This window comes from Scyliorhinus canicula, chromosome 24, assembly GCF_902713615.1.
Source record: "Scyliorhinus canicula chromosome 24, sScyCan1.1, whole genome shotgun sequence".
Lineage (NCBI taxonomy): Eukaryota > Metazoa > Chordata > Chondrichthyes > Carcharhiniformes > Scyliorhinidae > Scyliorhinus > Scyliorhinus canicula.
Genome location: NC_052169.1, coordinates 17582248 through 17597263, shown reverse-complemented (window position 1 = coordinate 17597263; position 15016 = coordinate 17582248). Strand labels below are relative to the sequence as shown.

General features: G+C 47.9%; 1 protein-coding gene across 2 annotated transcripts in view; it reads left to right on the top strand.

Annotated features, from left to right (window-relative positions):
- The window catches only part of cib2 (calcium and integrin binding family member 2), a 115467-nt gene that overhangs the window by 37190 nt on the left and 63261 nt on the right, over positions 1-15016 (top strand). The gene's annotated exons all lie outside the window — the stretch shown is intronic.

Sequence of the window (15016 nt, the reverse complement as noted above, 5' to 3'; positions counted from 1 at the left end):
CTTCTGCGGCAAAGAGTTCCACAGATTCACCACCCTCTGGCTGAAGAAGCCTCTGACGACAGACAGGTGACCAGTGCCAGGAATAACTAGCTATGGAAACAGCTGCAAGTTTGGGGCAGCACGGTAGCCTTGTGGACAGCACAATTGCTTCACAGCTCCAGGGTCCCAGGTTCGATTCCGGCTTGGGTCACTGTCTGTGTGGAGTCTGCACGTCCTCCCCATGTGTGCGTGGGTTTCCTCCGGGTGCTCCGGTTTCCTCCCACAGTCCAAAGATGTACAGGTTAGGTGGATTGGCCGTGATAAATTGCCCTTAGTGTCCAAGATTGCCCTTAGTGTTGGGTGGGGTTACTGGGTTATGGGGATAGGGTGGAGGTGTTGACCTTGGGTAGGGTGCTCTTTCCAAGAGCCGGTGCAGACTCGATGGGCCGAATGGCCTCCTTCTGCACTGTAAATTCTATGATAACGTTTGCCTTAATACATCCCTAGGTGCGGGAAGAGATTTGGAATTGGAATAGCTTGACAGTGAAATGTATGTTACTCTTGATATCAAATACTGAGATGTAAGTTACGTTCTACACTGGCAGCTTAATCCAGAAGATTGATCACAATAAGGTCACACCAGGCTACACCCCGGTTAGGTCAGTACGTACTTTCAAATCACAGTGAACCTTTTTGTTGCTGGCTGTAAGATTCAGAAACTAACAATTCTCTGGTTGCAGAACAGCATCATAAGTACCAAGATATCTGAAATTAATCTCGTGGACTGTCTCTGAGAGGAACACAATCCATTTCAAATGACAAATTTTCAGATCATCAGCCTCCACAGCCTTTCATGTGGAACTTTATCAGTTACGTTTTGGAAGTACGGTGATCTATTTTAAAAATAAATTTAGAGTACCCAATTATTTTTTTTCCCAATTAAGGGCCGATTTAGCATGTCCAATCCACCTAACCTGCACATCTTTGGGGTTGTGTGTGGGAGGGGGGAGGGGGGGTGACCAACGCAGACACGTGGAGAAGGTGCAGACTCCACACGGACAGTGACACAGGGCCGGGATGCGAAACCGGGTCCTCAGAGCCGTAAGGCAGCAGTGCTAACCACTGCACCACATGCCACCCTGAAGTACAGTGATCTTCACTTAAGATGTTAGCTCTTTGAATAAGTCCAGGATTTTCTTAGGTTGAACCTGCTCCCTCTGAATCCATGTTAGTTGTTGCTTATTCCAGTAACCGCTCATAGAATTCATAGAATTTACAGTGCAGAAGGAGGCCATTCGGCCCATTGTGTCTGCACCGGCTCTTGGAAAAAGCACCCGACCCAATTGCACACCTCCACCCTATCCCCATAACCCAGTAACCCCACCCAACACTAAGGGCAATTTTGGACACTAAGGGCAATTTATCATGGCCAATCCACCTAACCTGCACATCTTTGGACTGTGGGAGGAAACCGGAGCACCCGGAGGAAACCCACGCAGACACGGGGAGGATGTGCAGACTCCACACAGACAGTGACCCAGCCGGGAATCGAACCTGGTACCCTGGAGCTGTGAAGCAATTGTGCTAATCACTATGCTACCGTGTTTGCATTATTGTGGTGTCCTTAATACAGTAAAATGTCCTAAGGCATCTTCACTTGTGTGTTATCAGTCCATACTTGACAGCAAGTCACACAATGGAATATCGGGACTGGTGTTTGGTGAAAGAGGTCGGTTTCAAGAAGAGTAGACAGATTTAGGAAGGGAATTCCATAGATAGATTCTTATTGCCGAAATAACCCCCAATTTACGCCATCAAGGACCCCTTATTTGATCCAGCATTGAGGGAAGCCCCAAGGAACTGTAGCCGCCCGGTCCGAATTGCCGCCATCACCGAGTGCAGCACCTTGCTCAGCGCGAGCACACCGGATTTCAGATCAAGTGAATGAGGCGTTGTGAGATGTTGGCACGATCCTCAAACGGTGCAAATGGAAGGGAGAACCCTGACAAACGGTTCCGAAAGAGATCACGGTGCAAATGAGTGCCATTGGCACAGAGGCAACTCAGAGTGAAGAGAAAGCAAAAGAAAGTAAACGGTTTGAGGCTGCCATTTTGTTTGGCCAACGTTAGAGAACAGGGCGTTTATCATCGCCGAGCATGCTGAGGAACAACAGACCCGCCAATCTAATCTTTATTACGGCACGTCCACGTGTGTGTGCATGTGGGACAATTGATAAGGAACAGACGGAATAACAGCTAACGTTAACATGTCAGCAATGAAGGTGAAAATGTCACTGTTGCTGATGGTCAGAGAGGGAATTACGATTGCTCCTGCTGATCAGTATCACCTTGCTCATCCATATGAATGTGTTCATTTGGCTCGAATCAATGCAAGCCTGGGTTTCAGACCTACCCTCGCACCGCGGTGTGTCAAGGTTTGAGATTGATCAGTGAAGGAGCATTCTGGCCTGTCACCAAGGCTGAAGCCATGAGGACAGGCCTTGCATGTATTTTACCTCAATCCTGCTCCTCACCTTCGAGTGGGGAATCAGTCATTCTGAAGCGATTGACCTCTCAACTCTGCCACCTGGGCACTAATCCCTTATCGATGGAGCGATGACACTCATGGGGAGCACAGATTCATTCAGAGCAGGAGGGGCCATTCACCCCACGGCCATTCACTCAGATTTCACCCTCAGGTTCCTCAGTACCCTTGGATACATTGGGTAAGGCCTTTCTCTGAAGGATCGTTGTTGCGATCATCTTTGGTTGGTTTCACCCAGGGAACAGGCTCCTCTTCTCATCCAGAACTATAAATGATCCCCTCCCCCTCCCGCATCGTCCCCGCCAATAATTCCTCACATCGGTCATTCTTCAGCAGTGTCCTCTGTCGCGAGCGGTGGCAGGCTGTTTGATTATGGGAGACCGTCGTGAAATCTCTCACGTTTTGGCTCAACGTGGGTTGCCAAGCAGTGTTGCAGGGTAATGATGGGGAGCGGCCAATTTCCCTCTCACCAGCCAGACTAAACTTCACTCATACGGGTCAGGGGGGACGGAGCAGCGCCGAGGGAGTGCTGCGCTGTCAGAGTTGCTGTCCTCCAGCACAGGTAGATATCAAAGATCCCACGCCAGTATTCTGAAGGAGAGAAGGGCGGGGGAGGGTGGGGGAGCTCTCACTGTTGCCCTTACCGATATTGAAACCTCAATCAAACATCGCAAAAAACAATTATCTGCTCATTATCACATTGGTGCTTGCTGGACCTGCCTGTGCAGAAATTGGTTGCCGTGCTTACCACCTCACAACAGTGCGTACATTTTGACATGCACATCATTGGTTGCAAAGAGCTGTGAGAGATCTGCTGGTTGTACAAAGGCGGTATATGAACGCCAGGCCTTTGTTCTTTTGTTTGTTGACCCCTTGGCTCACGGGCAGGCGGTATCCACTATCTATTTAAGCCTTTGTGTTCCAAATCATCGCCCGTCACGTAGTGTCGTGCTCGATCTTATATCAACCCTCTGATTAGATGGGACAGCTTCGCTCACCCTGCCCTCCTATCTGCCTGACCATCTGGAGCTCGTGAATCACCGCAGGAAGACGCCAACTCAGTAACAATGAAGGATTGATTCAGGCATCAATCATTTCCATACAAATGATCTCAGGCTGCTGGGAGACTAATGACATCTGTCAACGCCCCACTCAATGGAACTCTTCAGGGAACCCGTTGACGTAAGGAGTTTTTTAAAAGGAGGTTTCAGGGCACGAAGAACCCTTGTGAATTGGACACACTGAGGTGTGAATAACAAGGAAATCCAGTTTAATTAAATATACCATGGCAGAGAAGGATGTGTAATAGTGACTGTTGACCTCTACTCGCTTTAGGAAGTTAACGGGATTTCCAAGGAAGTTTGTCAACATTGAGGATGGTTTCTCAATTCGCAAAGTCTATTATCCTCCATTTTGTGATCACTAATTCACCTGAATGTTAATATTCAACTAATCTTTCCTCGGACCTGCTCATCACTTTGGATTGGAATTGTTGCCACAATAACGAAATGAACGGTTCCAGTCCAGCTGCCTCTCAATATGTTCCCAGAAAGCCTCCCCCGAACTCAAAACTGGATCTGCCTTGATTTTTTTTTTCTTGCGCAGGATGTGGGCGTCGCCGGCCAGATCAGCAGTTGTTACCCATCCCTAATTGCCCCTTGAGAAGGTGGTGGTGAGCCGCCTTCTCGAACCGCTGCAGTCCATGTGGTGTAGGTAGACCCGCTGTGCTGTTAGGGAGGGAGTTCCAACGACAGTGGAGGAACGGCTGATATATTTCCAAGGGCGGCATGCTAGTCCAGTGGTTAGCACTGTTGCTTCACAGCGAAAGGGTCCCAGGTTCGATTCCAGCTTGGGTCACTGCCTGTGCGGAGTCTGCACGTTCTCCCCGTGTCTGCGCGGGTTTCCTCCGGGTGCTCCGGTTTCCTCCCACAAGTCCCGAAAGACGTGCTGTTAGGTGAATGGGACATTCTGAATTCTCCCTCCGTGTACCCGAACAGGCACTGGAATGTGGCGACTAGGGGCTTTTCACAGTAACTTAATTGTAGTGTTAGTGTAAGCCTACTTGTGACAATAAAGATTATTATTAATTATTAACTCAGGATGTTGTGTGACTTTGAGGGGAACTTGCTAGTGGTGGTGTTCCCAATACATGATAGCCTTGCCCTTCTCGTCGATAGAGGTCACAGGTTTGGAAGGTACCGTCAAAGGAGATTTGGTGAGTGGCTACTGTGCATTTTGTAGATGGTGCACACGGCTGCTATTGCGTGTAGGTGAGTGAGGGAGCTTAAAGTGGTGGATGGGATACCAATCAAGCGGGGTTGCTTTGTTCTGGATGGTGTTGAGCTTCTTGAGTGTTGTTGGAGCTGCGCTCACCCAGGGAAGTGGAGAGTATTCCATCACACTCCTGACTTGTGCCTTGTAGATGGCGGACAGGCTTTGGGGAGTCAGGAGGTGAGTCGCTCGCCGGAGGATTCCCAGCCTCTGACCTGTTCTTGTAGCCACGGTGTTTGTGTAGCGAGACCAGTTTTGGGTCACTGGTAACCCAGAAATTCTGCCCTCATTTTCCAGCCAATCACGTGACACGACACACCATCGGCGACGAACGAGCCACTCTGTCTCTTCCAAAAACAAAACCAGTTCTTACAGCACCTCAGGGTGTCCCTGAAGCTCTTGACAGCCAATGGAGTGCAGACGCTGTTGTAGTGCAGGATACGCGGCAGCTAATTGGTGCACAGCAAGATCCCACAGACGTCAGTGAAACTAAACCGACCAGATCAACTTTTGGGGACATGTTCTGGGACCCCTGCCCTGTTCCTTTTTGAAATAGCGCCGTGGGACCTCCCATCTCCACATGATGGGGGCTGCCGGGGACTCAATTTAACATCTCGGGCTGAATTCTTCCCCCCCCCAGCCGCGTTGTAGTAATCCACGGGAGGCAGGAGTTCCGTCACCACACCAATATTTATTTACAATAACGATATTACAGGAGCAGCTACAAACAGTGCTGCTAGCAGTCCAGTCAACTTAAGACTGGCTCACAAAGCCTACACAGGTTATTATATGGGCTTCCTCAATGAGTTATCATTGAGGGAGCTCATACTCCAATTGGCCAACCAATAAAGCCAATTGGAGTTCATTACACGCGTGTTTCTTAGCTGCGTGCCATTCCCTGGCCGAGGGATTCTATCTTCCTGTTTCTTGTCAATGGGATTTCCCATTGAAGCTATTCCACGCGGCAGGGAATCCCATGAAAGGCAAAACCCAATGGCTGGAGAATTCCGGCACTCATCCCAGGACAGTGCCGCACCTCCCGGGAACCTCGCCGACCATCCGACCCTCCTGTGTTCTGTGTGTTGCTTATTTAGAATGGATCACATAGTGTTCCACACAGACCACAGTGTAGCTTTTACTTAAACAAGGCTATGATTTTATTCACAGTAGTCTTTATTGTCACAAGTAGGCTTACATTAACACCGCAATTAAGTTACCGTGAAAAGCCCCTAGTTGCCACATTCCGGCGCCTGTTCGGGTACACAGAGGGAGCATTCAGAATGTCCAAATTACCCAACAGCACATCTTTCGGGACTTGTGGGAGGAAACCGGAGCACCCGGAGGAAACCCACGCAGACACGGGGAGAACGTGCAGACTCCCCACACAGTGACTCAAGCCGGGAATCAAACCTGGGACCCTGTCGCTGTGAAGAAACAGTCTAACCACTGTGCTACCATGCTGCCCTACTAAACTGGGTTTCGACACTTAGTCCTTTTAGAATACAAAATTGATCAATAACCTCTAACTACGCTCACCTAGTGCTAATCTCACTCACTAGTATAACTATAATCCAACCTTCTCACACTAACTGCTCTATGATCTTCACTAGCTATCTCCTGCTTACTCCTTCCCTCAGGTCCAGGATCACTGCTTTATATAGTAGTACCTGCAGCTCCCTCTTGTGGCTATTCATGGTACTACATTAACCCTTGTCATGCTTATAGTTATGCTAATACCTCGGATCCTAGATCAGGCCTTCAGGTGCCTGGAGCCGGATTCAAACCCGCAACCATCCCAGTCAGAAGACCCTGTGATCTGGTATTCACAAGTCCCGCTCAATAACCATAAAAAGGTGGTCCAAAGTGTTCTGGGCCCCTCTGAAACATAATGGTGATGTTGTCAAAGAAAACAAGGAGATGGCGGGTCAGCTGAATAATTACTTTGCGGAGTTGAAATTGAAAGCGGAGGGAGGAGAGATCTGTATTTGTTTATTCTTCCACTGGATTTGGGCGTTGCTGGCTGGTCCAGCGTTTGTCTTCCCCCTCAGGAAAGTAGTGGCGAGTCGCCTTCTTGAACCGCTGCAGCCTGTCAGGTGTAGGTGCACCCATTGTGCTGTTAGGGAGGGATTTCCAGGGATTATGACCCAGCGATAGGCACGGAACGGCCCATATACGTCCGATATGCCCCCAGTATGTCAGACATATCCAATAACCCTTGAAAGTTCCTAAAGTGTCCGACTCCACTATCACAGCAGGCAGTCCATTCCACACCCTCACCACTCTCTGAGTAAAGAACCTACCTCGGACATCCTTCCTATATCTCCCACCCTGAATCTTATAGTTATGCCCCCTTGTAACAGCTACGGATAGCTTGATCTTGGTTTCGGACAAAGCTCGGCGCAACATTGAGGGCCGAAGGGCCTGTTCTGTGCTGTACTGTTCTATGTAATTTTCTATGTAAATGGTTATTGAGGCAGGAACCAGCGTTAAAGTGAGCAAAATAGCAGTAACGGGAGAACTGAATGCTACTCCAGAGTGACAAACCCCTCTGACCAGGTGATTTCCATTCTGAGTTTTAAAATGAGACAGGTGAGAACATTGCAGTTCCTCTAATTATAATCTTCCACAGTTTCTCTTGAACAGGGAATTATTCCTTTCGAATGGAAAATTGCTCATGTCATTCCACTGCTGAAGAAAGGTGAGAGAGGGAATTATAGACCAATTAGTCTGTTATCTGCTGGAGGAGATTACCAGTGTCTATAACTCAGAATTTGAAAATTAGTAGCTGTTCGAAGAGAGCCAGCAAGGTTTGGAGTGAAGTTTAACAGCACAGGGAGAGGCCTTTGACTCATCATATCATAGAATTCCCACAGTGCAGAAGGAGGCCATTCGGCCCATTTTCACTTTCACTGTACCTTCACCATATGGACTGCAATGCTTCAGGATTGGTGTTAATAGGTATGAGGCCATCAAGCGTATTCTATTCAGTTACGGGATGTGAGCGTCGCTGGCTGGGCCAGCGTTTGTTGTCCATTCCTAATTGCCCTTGAGAAGGTGGTGGTGAGCTGCCTCCTTGAACGGCTGCAGTCCATGTGGTGTAGGTACACCCACAGTGCTGTTAGGGAGGGAGTTCCAAGATCCACCGACAGTGAAGGAACGGCCAATATATTTCCAAGTCAGGGTGGTGAGTGACTTTTGGAGGGGAATCGCCAGGTGGCAGTGTTTCCCTGCGTCTGCGGCCCTTGTCTTTCTCGACGGTAGAGGTCGTGGGTTTGGAAGGAGCTGCCTAAGGAGCCTTGGTGAGGTTCTACAGTCGATGGTGCACACTGCTGCTACTGTTCGTCGGTGCGTATGGAGCTAGATCATCGAATGGTGGGATTGTCTGGAAGGGCTAAATGGCCTCCTCCTGTTCCCATCCAAGCTAGCAACGAATGTTCAGTGAACCATAAGGCATGGGAGCGGAAGTAGGCCATTTGGCCCATCGAAGTAGCAGCAAAGCAATTGGCAGGAGTCAAAGAATGGCGCTCAGCCCCCTCATCTCTCACCTTACTCCTTAACCTCCACTCACCTGGCAATCCCTGTCCTACATCCTCATTATATACCTTGTGAAAGTTTCTAAAAAGGTCTCAAAGCAGGTTGCCTGCTGATGCCTTCGATGCTGCACGTCCCATCGATTCCCATTCTGTACAGCTTTCCTTAAGGATTTATTAGCAATCTGCATGCTAAAGATCCCTGGCTGGTTTAATTCGCTAACATCGAAGAAGGGGCTTCAAGTGCAGTGGCGGTTGAGTGCTGTGAGGCATTTTTCATCTTGTAGAGTCTGACATGAAGAAAACAAAATTTATCTTCATTTTGGCTGGGTTACATCGAAATTTATCATTATTAATCAAATAGATTTCCTTGGCACCTCTACTGATTTACATGGTTCCAGGACAACACCATATTTTCTTCAACGAAAAGGATTCACAAATTGCGTTCAAACGATACTAATCGCTGTTCAAATGTTCAAGTGGTTCAGGTGCCTGGACCTTCCAAAATCTTGCCAGGGGAGAGGTGAGGGGGGGGGGGGGGGTCTGCTTTTTATGAATTGCGTCCCCTTCACATGCAGAGCCATAGGTCAGAGTCGGAAGCAGGGGGTCATCGTGATGAGGCGGAGGTTTGGAAAATCACTTCCGGGTCAAATGTGATACCAGGCACAATCAAGTCAGCTACCCACAAAGCCAGGGAGGGAAGTCTGTGGTGCCCATGTGTATGGGCCAGGGTTTAGAGAACCCCAAAGTGTATTATGGAGTTCACCTGACCCACATCTTTTAATAGATTGTGGTATGGGGAGCACACGGCCCTCTCTACAGGTGTGATGCAAACAGAAATCTACAGTACTTTTAAGTTGAAACAATGTTTATTTATGAAACCAGTTAACACTTTATAAACCCACAGTAAACATCTTAACAACTATCAACACCAATAAATCCCCAAAGAATACAGTACTCGATAGATAACCCTTAATAAATTCCCAAACAACATTCGGAAGACAAAAGACCCTTTTTAACACAGAGATCAGGTTTAAATTCACTACTGAGAGCAGTAACACTTTGAAATCACCCAATTGATTTGGAGACAGTCTTTAGTTTGCAGAGAGATCCTTATACAGCTCCTTGCTTTGCCTGCAGCTATCCAGCTCTCAAAACGAAACTAACCACACCCTGTAACAAACAGCCTAAAAGGAAAGGAAAGCAGACAGACAGCCCAGCTCCACCCACTCCCTGACATCACTGCAGCTCTCTAATAAACACCCATTTCTTAAAGGTACACCCACTACAGCTATTCGATAAACCTCATTTTTAAAAGGTACTCTCACATGACACGTAGCAAATGGCATCTTCACCGGTCTGTTAACCCAAAGACCCTGGCTCTGTGGCCTAAGGTCAAAACCCACCACAGCAGATGGTGAAGTTTGACTTCCATAAAAATCTGGAATTAAAAACGCTTTGTTAATCATTGAAAAACCCCATCCGGAAATCTGCCATCCTTATCTGGTCTGGCTCACACGTGACTCCAGAGCAATGTGAGTGAGATCGACTCTTAAATGCCCTCAAGGGTGATTAAGGATGGGCAATAAATGCTGGGCCCATCCCATGAATGATTTTCTCTTAAAACCCTCAAAAACCACTGTTTCATTGCTGACCAGCAATGATCTGACTGAATGGCAGGTTAAGCTCGAGTGGCTGAATGGCAGGTTGGGCTCGAGGGGCTGAATGGCAGGTTGTGCCCGAGGGGCTGAATGGCCTCCTTCAGTTCCTAACGCAGCTATGGAGTGTGAAACTGTACTCAAATTTCTTTTTAATGGAAGTCAATCCTGCGAGTGCGGGTATACGTGACGGAGGCGGGAGATGGTGAGCTCAAGGATTAGATGCTCAGGAAAGGAGTGTAGAAAGAGTTACATTATCTCAAGCAGGATAAAAGCAAGGCCTGAAATAGCAAAGAGGGAAACGGTGAAATGTTACAGGAGACATCGCTTGAGTCAGCTTCTTGTATTTCCAATTTCGTGTACCGCTAGATTGCTGATATAGATCAAGTGGCCATTTAAAGAAATTAATCGTGGCTGATGACTTAAAGTCTGGTATATCTCGGCACTGTGACCATATCACATTTACAGTATCCCTAGGGATCCTGTGAATCATTTAGTGCCCTTTCGATACAATCTGCAGTGTGATTGGATGGATGCAATAACTGAGAAGGGAGATACATGAGCATCAATGTATCAAAATTAACCAAGAAATTAGTCACCAGTGAAATCCTGGTCATTTAAGTTGGACTTCGAAGAGGCTGCAGAGATTTGCTAGAATGGTACCTGGACTGAGGGTCTTTCATTCTGTGGATAGACTGGAGAACATGGGATTCTCCGTCGCAAATCCGCCCCATTACCCTACCCATTAGGGGCAGCACGGTAGCGTGGTGGTTAGCATAAATGCTTCACAGCTCCAGGGTCCCAGGTTCGATTCCCGGCTGGGTCACTGTCTGTGCGGAGTCTGCACGTCCTCCCCGTGTGTGCGTGGGTTTCCTCCGGGTGCTCCGGTTTCCTCCCACAGTCCAAAGATGTGCGGTTTAGGTGGATTGGCCATGCTAAATTGCCCGTAGTGTCCTAAAAAGTAATGTTAAGGGGGGGGGGGGGTTGTTGGGTTACGGGTATAGGGTGGATACGTGGGTTTGAGTAGGGTGATAATTGCTCGGCACAACATCGAGGGCCGAAGGGCCTGTTCTGTGCTGTACTGTTCTATCTATCTATCTTACCGTTGCCAGCGAGGAGGCAGAATTTGGCCGTGCCGTTTTCTACCTCCGCCGCTTGTCAATGGGATTTCCCATCGAAGCTGCCCCCAGGCCACCGGGAAACCCGTGGGCGGGGGTGCACTGTCTGAGCGACCAAAGAATGCCACCGCCAGCGAATAGACGGAGAAGATGTGGGGGTGGGGTTTATGGGGTGGTAGCCAGGGCCAGGGGCGGGGAATTGGGGAAAGGGGTTGGCAGGATAGACTATGGCTAACAAATCTTCAAACCTTTTCAAATGAGCACATGATCCAGGAGAAGAAGTAGGCCACTTGGCCCTCTCAATCCTGTCCCACCATTCAACAAGATCCTCCCTGATCTGTTTAAGTTTCTGATTCCACCGATGACCGTTGATTCCCTTCCCTCATAAGAATCTATTAACCTCCACCTTAAAGATATTCAATGGCCCTGCCCTCCATTACCTTCTGAGGCCGTGAGTTCCAACGTTGCACGATCCTCAGAGATAAAAAAATTCTCCTCATCTATGTCCTGAGAAGGGCAACGCCTAATTATAAAACTCTGCCCCCTAGCTCTCCGTTAGCATAGTCGGTTAGTGTGTTCAGCTGTTAACCGAAAGGTTGGTGGTTCGATCCCACCCAGCGACAAAGCCATTTTAGGGTGACATAGTGGCACAGTGGTTAGCACTGCTGCCTCACAGCGCCAGTTCAATTCCAACCTCGGGTGACTATCCGTGTGGAGTCTGTACATTCTCCCCATGTCTGCGTGGGTTTCCTCCGGGTGCTCCGGTTTCCTCCCACAGTCCAAAGATGTAGCAGGTTAGGTGGATTGGTTGCGCTAAATTGTCCCTTAGTGTCCAGAGATGTACAGGTTAGGTGGGGTTACAGGGATGGGGTGGGATGGTCGGGCCTAGGTAGGGGTGCTCTTTCAAGGTTCGGTACACACTTGATGGGCTGAATGGCCTCCTTCTGCACTGTGGGAATTCTATTCTCTGGTTCTAGCTCTGGATTCACCCACAAGAGGAAACATCCTTTCCACGTCCAACTTGTCAAGACTGTTCAAGGCCTTATATCCTTCAATCAAGTCACCCCTCACACCTGTGAACTCCAGTGGAAACAAGCCCAGTCTATCCAACCTTTCCTCATTAGACAACCCACTCATTCCAGGTATCCAGGGCAGCACGGTAGCATTGTGGATAGCACAATTGCTTCATGGTTCCAGGGTCCCAGGTTCGATTCCGGCTTGGGTCTCTGTCTGTGCGGAGTCTGCACATCCTCCCCGTGTGTGCGTGGGTTTCCTCCCACAGTCCAAAGATGTGCGGGTTAGGTGGATTGGCCGTGCTATATTGCCCTTAGTGTCCAAAATTGCCCTTAGTGTTGGGTGGGGTAACTGGGTTATGGGGATAGGGTGGAGGTGTTGACCTTGGGTAGGGTGCTCTTTCCAAGAGCCGGTGCAGACTCGATGGGCCGAATGGCCTCCTTCTGCACTGTAAATTCTATGATAATCAATCCAGTAAATCTCATCTGGACCACCTCCAACACATTTACATCCTTCCTTAAATAAGGAGACCAAATAACTGCATGGCTAAATGATATGTCGCACATACAGCTAAAACTTACAACAGATAGTTTTAAAGAAATAATATTATATATTATCTCAGAAATCCTTTCGACAAAGAGAAAATGTTTGAAACTAACGTTGAAATATTTGCAGTAATTACTAAATCCATTGCATTAACGGTGTTGCGAATATGTAGTCCATAATTCACGTTTTAGGTAATAACTTTTATTTTTAGAAATTAAGGGATTAAATGTAAGATAACTGAAAAACTGATGAACACCCTAAACATGTCTAGGCTTAATTAACCTGTCTGGCGAATGGGTCATCAAACTCCATTAGAAATATACAATATTTGTGTGGGTTAACAAATCAAAGAGTTGTTTTGAAGGTAAATTATGAGTTTACTGTTCTATTTGAAGACATCCAAAAGCATTCCATGTTGTCATAAAGATTGTCTGTGGGGGGGTCAAAGGTTCCTTGGTTTAATTTATTTGAGTTTTTTTCACACAGAAGACAGTTACAGTTTGGATACAGACTGGAGTTCATGAGTTGGAAGAGCTAAGGAGAATAAATGCTAGGCGGGCCTGCATTTAAGTAGCAAAAGTACTAACTTTATCCTTTATTGAATGTGGGTGAGGCTCGAGCTCAGTTTGGAATTCATGAGGGGAAATGGAGCTGAAAGGTTTGCTTAGCTCGAAGCTAGAGGGAGAAATGTAGAGTGGTCCTCACAGAACCTTGTGGCAGGAGAGTTTTCAGTTAGCTTGGGACAGCAAGGAGCAGGGGATCAGCTCTGGGACCAGCAACTGTGGGCGCATAGAGGACCTTTATGAACCTGGGAGTGTTTGCTGAGCGTGAAGGAAGTGAAGCCCATGCTTGAACTGAAGAAACGGCAGGCATAAGCAGCGGAATTTTCCATCGACGGGATCCTCTGTTCCGCCGGCAGCGCACTCACGCCCGCTGGTTTCCCGACGGCGCGGGGTGACCACAATGGGGAACCCGATTGGCCAGCTGCGGGAACGGAGAATCCCACTGCTGGCGGGGACACGCCGCATCAGAAAACACGGCTGGTGCACCGGAGAATCCCGCCCGAGGTCCTTGAAGACAAATTGGAGGATTGCTGAACCAAAATGGAAGGATCCCAATGCAATTTAAAACCTGGGGAATGGCTGAAAACACTGAGGAGAAATAAAAGTGATTCCTGGGGGGCTGTGGCATACCTTTAGGTTGACCTCGACAGAAGTGAATGAACCTTCAAAATTATTATAATATATCAGAGGAATTCTTGGGGAGGGGATGGGGAAGTAAAAAGTAGAACTGAGTTGTTAAAAATTATAAACTATTGTGTTAAGTTAATAGTGCTTGCTTTGTTCAATTCTTAGATACAATAATGATTGTTTATATTTAAAAAGTTGAACTGTTGTGGTGTAGTTCTGTCAGTTAATTATTTAAACGTCAATGGTCCCTCACACGATTGTTTGAAGGGATTATTTTCTTTAATGATTATGTCCACTGGGATTGGAAGGCAATTTGAGGGCGGTCATTCAGAATCATAGAGTTTTTACATTATGGAAATAGGCCCTTCGGCCCATCATGTCTATGTTGGCCATCAAGCACCTTTCTATTCTAATCCCATTTTCCAGCCCTTGGCCCATGGCCATCAAGTGGGGTGGGGACCAACCAATCTAGAAATCAACAAATTAGCCGATCAGTTAACCAACTAACCATGTACTAGCCAAGCAAGCAATCAACTAACTTATGAACCAACTAGTCAAGCGCCCAGCAGGGGTACCTCTGATGTGTGGTTTGTAATTGTCTGCTTGGGCCGCGAGTCACAGAGTAATTGGAACTGAGGACAGTGTTCCTCAGCCAGGAATCCGGACATGATTGATACCAGCTGCTAGAACCAGGATTGGAGCCAAGAAGTAACATCAGCACTGTGCTACCAGGTAGGAGGAAAGTGATGACACTAGATGTATTGTTTTGTAACCGCGCATCCATTCCAGCCAGGTCTAGGATCAGCTACTTTGCACTTCAATGCTGTATTGTCAAGGTCGCCGAAGTTCTGTGTTTGATAAGGTTACACTGATATCAGAAGCAGTGAGAGGAGAGGCATTGCACTGGGTATGGTGCAGACTTGCTCCGAAGAATCGGATGCAACGGTGGCATAGCGGTAATAGAACATAGAACAGTACAGCACAGAACATGGGCAGCACGGTAGCATTGTGGATAGCTCAATCGCATCACAGCTCCAGGGTCCCAGGTTCGATTCCGGCTTGGGTCACTGTCTGTGTGGAGTCTGCACATCCTCCCCGTGTGCGCGTGGGTTTCCTCCGGGTGCTCCGGTCTCCTCCCACAGTCCAAAGATGTGCAGGTTAGGTGG